Genomic DNA, 8,753 nt, shown 5'->3' on the forward strand with positions numbered 1-8,753 from the left:
CAAAACATATCAGTACAATCTTAATAGAACTTTGCAGTTTGTATGAAGACCAAGAAAAGGGAGGATCGTACAGCGCAGGGCCCCGGGCACCAAATGGTCTTTGTCTTCTGTTCCTGTTAGGCGGCATGGCAGTGTCAGCCGGCCACCGGCACGGTAGCGTCTCGCGCTCGCAAGTTTTCGTGCAGTTCCGCTTCCTCCTGTTCCGCCCGTCGCCTGGCTGCAAAGCGATCGTCGCCGATTCAGTCGAAGCAAAGATGAGATGGAAAGCCAAGCGATTAGGGAATAAGAAACGGAAGTTACGGAGTATGTGCATTTGCTACGCTGGGGTTGCCGTTTCGTCTACGATCGCTAGGATCGATCCACGCAATGAGGGGCAGCTCCTATGCCTCGCGGCCATGAGCGGACTAGGCCCACGAAAGCCCTGAGTATGTTAGGACTTACATATATGGACCAAATTGTGGGGCCCAGGGATTTGGGGGCCCTGTGCGAGCGCACAACTCACACAGGCCCTTCAACGGCCCTGAGTATGTTATGCCTGGAGATTGCTGGATCAGGTGAGATTCGGTCGTGCCCATTGGTTCTCCGTTCAAGAGCGAGCGGCGCGAAGCTCTGCTATCTGTTGCCATCGGATGTTTGTACATAGAACAAGTAGCTAGGTTTAAATTTACATTAGTTTGCTTGTTATGGTCTCAAGACTTGCACAAACAAGTAGCACACTGGTGGCATCATTGCTTCACCGGTAGCAGCTTCCTGTGTATGTTGGGAGCCTAGGGCTGAAGCATTAATTTGCTCACGGTGATCTCAAAACTCGCAAAAATAAGTTGGTCGTGGTGCCCATACTGCACGGGTGCTAGCTGCTACCCGTGCAGATGTTACCGGTGCATATGTTATAGGTGGTGTTGCTGAAGCTGAATGAAAACAAAGGGTACAGATGTTTGTTTTTCCCTACAAGAAAGGTAAGCTGGCATCGCGGGTTCTTTAGATGGATGGAAGAAAGGAATGCAAAAGGAGCAGAGAGAACCTACAGTGTCTACAGTGTCTGGTTGGGAAATGCTTTGGGGTCACTTGGCCTGCAGTGCCAAATAATAAGCTACCACCATCATTTAGGTTGCTAACTTATATAAATAGTATCGTCGCCGCCACCTGGAGAAACCAACAGGCCCAAAGTCTATTTCTTTTAGCAAACACAACATTCATATATGAAAAAAATACTTTACGACCAGGCAAAAATGACTCCCCTCTGGATCGGCAATATAAATCATGATGGCTAATCAAGCAGAAGTGCTTGAAAATGGGCGACCACCACAAAACAAGTGACATTTGGGATTCAGGGCCACTGAGCATACTCCAGGCCACTGAACAGAAATATGAAATAAAATCCGGAGAAAATATATGTTAAATAATGAATGAAAGAAATTATCAAAAATGCTCAAATGGTGCATGTAATCACCGAACAAAATGAATTTTCGTCAATACTCAATTTATTTATAGCTGCGGCCCAATCGAGAATCCTCTTTGACTCGAATTTTGGAGTCATTTTTCTTCTTTGTTAATTGAACGTTTCATCATTTCGAGTATTTAATCGCTGAGTTAATACAACACTTTCCCCTCGATGAACATAGGGTTTCCCCTCCTACTTTTACCGGGTTTGGGACTGGCTATGTATTTATTTATTTATTTTTTGTTGTTTATCAAAGGACTAAGGAAATGACAATACATTGTGCGAACATATTTTATTTTATTTTGGAGTTTTTTATTCATGTCAAATCTTTTTGGGGTCTTAAATGACTAACGCATTAATTCAAGGAACAAACCACTAATGCTAGAACACAAGAAAATACCCCTTTTTTTCCTCTCTAATGCTGAAAGCAAATAACCATTTTTTTGATTTTAAACTATTTTGCCTTGATGAGCGAACTAAGACAACAATACTTGCTTTCAACTAGCAACAAGATTGGAGAAGGCATCCAAAGTACCACCAGCTTGTATATAGCGATAAATTAGCCATCTTACTCTCTTGAGCTTAGCACGTGTATCCTTCATACCTGTTCCACCATCTTGGGTTAAGCGGCTACACTCCAGGTCACAGCTCAGGAAGCATGTCACATTGTAACATGCGGTCTCCCTTCTACTAGAAGACTTAACATCCCAAGCGACTCTTTAATTCCCCGTACATCTCATGCCTAGATAATAAAGAGAACTTCCCTTTGTTGAGATACATGTGTCACCCCTGGTGCCCCAATCCCCTGAATTACACACTTCATGTTGTGAGCAGATTATTTGATGATGATTGACGCACTCAGGTTGGAGATTGATATGCAAATGAGGGGGCTAAGAAAGGGTATTGCAGGCTTGCAGCTAGCTATATTAGTTGAAGTCAAGCATGTGCTTCAATACAAGGAGACTCGTCGTGCGATAGAAGACAAAGGAGGAGGAAGTGGATGGCTTTAATGCAGATCATATGTATGAAGGTCTGCATGAAAGATATTATATTACTAGAGTAGGAGTATGTATGGTCATGACCGGATGGAGTCAAGTGCTGCATCAACATAATTCACATGGGTACACATATACCCTCAGTTGTGGCACATCCACGTGTATATTTGCTTCCAACCTTGTCTCGCATGTAATGAAGTCTCAGCCAAAATTAATAAAACGTATTGCATGGATACAACTTTTCTTTTGATTTGGAAAAGTACATTGTCCCACCCGCTATTGCTACATTGACGATGTTCCCTTTCATTTTGTTCCAGGACACAATTACTCCTGCATGAATTGTTACACTACTGATGTCAGGTCACCTTTTTGCTATGATTCACCAACCATATTATAGCCCGTGAACTAGTTTTTGAACTGGTCTGCTTCTAGGTTGTTGCGGAACTTTATCAGTTCTGGATGACTTATGAACACTAAAGTGTCTACCAACTCTCCCTTAGGTACGACAAGTAGCGCCATATGCCAAGCTCCAAAGTCGGAAAAAAGTGTTGTAGCCGGCCGCGCAAGATGCGTGGAACAGAAAACTCCATGTCTTCATGTGTTCATGTAGATTGTTTGTTCCTGCAATGCTAGCTCCCATGAACCGTCTTCAAATTCTTGTGCCACCGAGCTATCCCAAACGGTTACTCTCCTTTGACCGGCCAGAATGGTGTGGTGGATGAAGTGCCATGGGCCCCACATGGGTCATGTCCTGTCAGCAATGTGAACCGGACAATATAGTGGTGCATCGGGCTTCGTCGGGGGTTAATGTTAACCTGATTCTAGGCAAAAGCGTCCACATGGATGGATAATCGGGAACAGATGATGTAAATAGAACATTCTGAACCCCCAAGAGTTGTTCATACCGCGAACCGCGACCACGGCAGTACTGCATTGTGTCTTGCTCTTTCCGGCCCTGCAAGATCCGTGCATAGGTGAGGCTTGGAACTACGGATGCTGATATTTTGAGTTTACACACCGGGACCGCGTTATTGTTAACATTGGTTCGGCTGCATTTTCTTGAAATGTGTGATGGCATGTGCAATTTGGCAGCATCATTGCATGCTAGGGTAATCTATATTTGTTTGTTTCATCACTTAGTGGAATTAAAATAGAAGAATGCTAAAACAAACATGTGCTTTCCAAATGGATGTTCAAGCTTTGAATATATTCATCCCTCTCTCAGTGTTGTCTTTGTTTGGTTCCATTTCTTACCCTTTTGAGATAACCACTCCTTTCCTTTTGCGAAGAGCAATTAATTTGAAGAAATTACCAAGACACACATACAAGGGAGAAAAAAAACAATATATACAACATATGGGGGAAGTAGAGACCATGATGCAATCAGACATGTTCACAATGGGATTGTAGATGGACTACGGCTCGAGCAATTGTTTCGTGGAACAATTCGAGGAGCAAGGGTTCCCAAAGATGTTTGCAAAAGCGGCAAATGAACTAGGGATCAGAGAGGATGCAATGCCAGCATAGGAGGTGTGGCAAGAGAAGAAGGTTGCACATGTAGAGAGAGGATGATCTCTTTGATGAGAAATGATGTTGTGCAATATTGAGTTGTTTCATTATACCAAGCCTTCTGTGAAGTACCTGCAGCAATCCTCACATCAATTAAGTAGACACAGAAATCATGAAACCAAGAGAATTTGGAGAACAAGCAAGGCAATAATGGATTTATTGTGTGCTTGCACTATTATAAAACATGCCTTTTGGTTCAGGCCGGGCCAGCCCAGTAGTCTCGGTTCAGTCACGAACCGGGACCCATGGGGGCATAGGTCCTGGTTCGTGAGGCCAGGGGGCCTGTCGGGCCTCGTGGGGGCATTGGTCCCGGTTCGCCTCGCCCCTTTGGTCCCGGTTGGTGGGGCGAACCAGGACCAATGGGCCTCGCTCCTGGCGCCCCACCACCATAGGTCCCGATTGGTGGCTTGACCCGGGACCAAAGGGTGTCCTTTAGTCCCGGTTTCAGACATGAACGGGACCAATGACGTGCATATATATAGCCCCTCGCCCGAGAGCAGAGCACTCCAATGCTCTGTTTTTTCTGGACGGCGAGGGGAGAGCTTTCTGGTGCTCTAGCTCACCTCCTATGCACATGAGGTGTTCGATGAAATGCCCGAGCCACACTTAAGCTTTCTCCTATCGAAGCTCCTTGTCCAAGCTCCATTTTTCTCGAGATTTTTCTATGTTTGGCGGTCCGTCATGTCCCGTCCCCATCCTCACCGTTGTTGATCGCCCACGCCGATCTCGTCGCCCGCACCACTGTGGTGAGCCTCTTGATCTTATCTTTTTTCTAAAATAAAAAAGGTCTTACTTGTATGATTTAGATAGATACTTGTGTAGTTTTCTTACTTATTATTGTTTGTTATTATATAGTGCGACGGTTTTGGTATCCGCCTCCGTCGGCCCTCGTCATGTCTATGATTCAGATGTGGTATATATATTTTCTTTTATAACTATTAGTTTCATTTAGTGTTTATGACAATTATGCCGAGGAATGTGACATAGATTTTTTATCTAGGAGGTATGTGAACCGGAGATTCCAACCGACCCTATTGTCGAGAGGTTAAATTTAGTTGAAGAAGAAAACAATTATTTGAAGGAAAAATAAAAAAATTTAGGAGGAGAAGATGATATTGGAGTTGCATGTTGCGGATGTCATCGATGATCACAAGATCAAGATGGATGCAATGCGCTTGAAGATTAGAAAGATTAGAAAATATGCCCTTCATACCGAGGCTTGGTATAGTTATGCCGTTGGATCAATTTTTACCTTGGTTGCGCATATGATCGCTTCTCTTGTTGCATTGAAATATTTTACATAGTTTCAATGTATGGTTTAATTAGATGCTCTGGAGAGCTATATGTTGTTTAATGAGAACTATGTATGTACTTTGTTTTAATGTGATGATGAACTTCTATTAATATGGTCACTTATCTATTCATGATGTACGCAGAGATGAACCGACAATGGATGTACGGTAACAGACGCACCTCCGAGTATATTAAGCGCGTGAATAATTTTCTCATAGCAGAATGGTTTTATGTATTGTCCATGCCCTATCTGTGAGAATAAAAAGTCTTACTCTAACTGGAAAACCCTTCACATCCACCTACTTGAGAAGGGTTTCATGCCACACTATAATGTTTGGACCAAGTACGGAGAAAGAGGGGTTATGATGGAAGACAACAAAGAAGAAGAGGATGATGACAATTATGTGCCCGTTGAATACGTTGATGCTGCAACGGGGAAAGCTAAAGATGCTGCAATGGGGGAAGCTGAAGATAAAGAGGAACGAAATGATGTGCTTGATGATGATCTTCGCCAGGTCATTGTTGATGCAAAGAGACATGCGAAAGTGAAAAGGAGAAGCTGAAGTTCGATCGCATGTTAGAGGATCACAAAAAAGGGTTGTACCCCAATTGCGAATATGGCAACACAAAGCTCAGTACCATACTGGAATTGCTGCAGTGGAAGGCAGCGCATGGTGTGCCTAACAAAGGATTTGATAAGCTACTGAACATATTGAACAAGAAGCTTCCCAAGGATAACGAATTGCCCGACAATACGTACACATCAAAGAAGGTCGTATGCCCTCTACGAATGGAGGTGCAGAAGATACATGCATGCCCTAATGGATGCATCCTATACCGCGGTGCGTACAAGGAGTTGAACGCATGCCCGGTATGCGGTGCATTGTGGTATGCTCCTTTAATACCACGGTTGAAACACCTGTTCAGAAACAAAGAGCATGCCAAGTTGATGCGATGGCACGGAGAGGACCGTAAGAAACAGGGGAAGTTGAGAGCACCCGCTGACTGGTCACAGTGGAGAAAAATCGAGAGAAAGTACTAGGAGGAGTTTGTAGGTGACACAAGGAACGTATGGTTTGGTTTAAGCGCGGATGTCTCTATGTATCCTTTTGGGGAGCAGAGCAGCAATCACAGCACCTGGCCCGTGACTCTGTGTATCTATAACCTTCCTCCTTGGTTGTGCATGAAGCGAAAGTTCATTATGATGCCAGTTCTCATCCAAAGACCTAAGCAACCCGGTGACGAAGAAATTTTACAACTGTGGAATGGAAATGGTGTACCTGTGTGGGATGACCACAAATAGGAGGGATTTGACCTGCATGTGTTGCTGTTTGTAACCATCAATGATTGGCCTTCTCTCAATAACCTCTCAGGACAGACAAACAAGGGATATCGCGCATGCACGCACTGTTTAGATGACACCGAAAGTATATACCTGGACAAATGCAGGAAGAATGTGTACCTGGGGCATCGTAGATTTCTTCCGACCAACCATCAATGTCGAAAGAAATGCAAGCATTTGAAAGGCGATCAATCCATAAATCCTACCAAGGTTAAGGAGTGATATGGCACAATGTCTTGTCAGTTTCGAACTGGTGTTCCCACAATCCTTCTTCGATATCATGACGCACGTCCTAGTTCATCTAGTCGACGAGATTCTCATTCTGGGCCCTGTATTTCTACACAATATGTTACCCTTTGAGAGGTTCATGAGAGTCCTAAAGAAATACGTCCTTAACCGCGCTAGGACAGAAGGAAGCATCTCCATGGGCCATCAAACAGAGGATGTCATTGGGTTTTGTGTTGACTTTATTCTTGACCTTAAGAAGGTTGGTCTCCCTCAATCATGGTATGAGGGGAGACTGAGTGGAAAATGCACGCTAGGAGGGGCCTCAATAATATGAAGGTATGGGCATTCTTGGTCTCAAGCACACTACACAGTTCTACAGAAATCTACCTTGGTGACCCCGTATGTCGATGAACACAAGAAACTTTTGCGCTCCAAACACTCGGACCAGTGTGATCACTGGATTACATGTGAACACATCAGTACTTTTGGTAGTTGGTTGCAAACACGTCTCATGGGTGACAACACTGTTTCTAATGAGTTGTACTCGTTGGCGAAGGAACCGTCTTCGACTGTAATGACTTACAAAGGGTACGAGATAAATGGGAATGCATTTTACACGATCGCCCAAGATCAAAAGAGCACCAACCAAAACAGTGGTGTCCGCTTTGATGCAGCATCCAAGAGGGGAAAGGACACATATTATGGTTACATAGTGGACATATGGGAATTTGACTATGGACATGGTTTTAAGGTCCCTTTGTTTAAGTGCAAATGGGTCAATCTGTTAGGAGGCGGGGTACAGGTAGACCCACAGAACGGAATGACTATAGTGGATCTGAACAATCTTCGGTACATAGACGAACCATTCGTCCTAGCCAATGATGTGGCGCAGGTTTTCTATGTGAAGGACATGTCTACCAAACTGAGAAAAAGAAAAGATAAGAAAGCGAATACATCATACGATGAGCCAAAGTGTCACATAGTTCTTTCAGGAAAAAGAGACACGTGGGATCGGAGGGCAAGATAGACATGTCTGAAGATTATGAAAGCTTCATGAAATTCCTCCCTTCGAAGTCAAGGCTGACCCAAGCAGCCTGTTAAACGATGAAGATTATCCATGGTAACTGCGCAATAAGCAAAGGACACAAGCAAAGAAAAAGTGAAAACTTTCTCTCCAAAACAATTATGATGATGCCTTTGATCTAGAATATCACTGCAGTTACATGTGAATAAATGAAATGCCTTTTGTAACAGATGAGTTTCCGACCGAAACCCTGATCATTCGACTATTTTGTACTCGAAGTGCATCCAGTTTTGCGGTAATCCTCTCACCTTTTTAGCACATGCTATGTGGGTGAAATGATGATACCATGCAACCTTTCAACCTTCTCAGAGTTCACTTGTAATGCTTTTCAATTTTAGGGTCATTTAGCTCAAATAATGAACTAATAGCAAAAATAATGAACTAATAGCAAAAAGAATGAACTAAAAATAATCATTTATAATATTCTGTTATGATCAACTAAACAAAACTATAATATTCTTCAATAGCAAAAAGAATCAACTAAAAAGCTTTTATAAAACTCCAATAACAAAAGGAATCAACTAAAAAGCTTTTATAAACCTCTAGCATTATTGAAACTAAAATTATATAAAATTTATGCAACTAAAATTATCATAGTATTTTCTGTTCGAAACATAAAAAGAAAAAATAATTTTCATAAATATTTTTTTTGTTAGAAACTTTAATAGGAAAAAGAATTATCACAAAGAATTTTTTGTTAGAAACTAAAATAACAAAATCTGTTTTTGAATATAATGATAAAACACAGTAATATTAAATATCAGGAAAAAGAATCACTCCAAAATCTATTTGTGTGACCTA

At 42.6% G+C, this 8,753-nt stretch overlaps 1 long non-coding RNA gene across 1 annotated transcript in view; it reads right to left on the bottom strand.

Annotated features, from left to right (window-relative positions):
- Window positions 1–7,948: 7,948 nt before the first annotated feature.
- Window positions 7,949–8,753, bottom strand: part of LOC123156601 (uncharacterized) — a 15,645-nt gene continuing 14,840 nt past the window's right edge. Inside the window, exon 7 of the long non-coding RNA XR_006478243.1 lies at window positions 7,949–7,992. This is a non-coding gene — a long non-coding RNA (uncharacterized lncRNA). The remainder of the gene's footprint in view (window positions 7,993–8,753) is intronic.

Source organism: Triticum aestivum, chromosome 7B, assembly GCF_018294505.1.
Source record: "Triticum aestivum cultivar Chinese Spring chromosome 7B, IWGSC CS RefSeq v2.1, whole genome shotgun sequence".
Lineage (NCBI taxonomy): Eukaryota > Viridiplantae > Streptophyta > Magnoliopsida > Poales > Poaceae > Triticum > Triticum aestivum.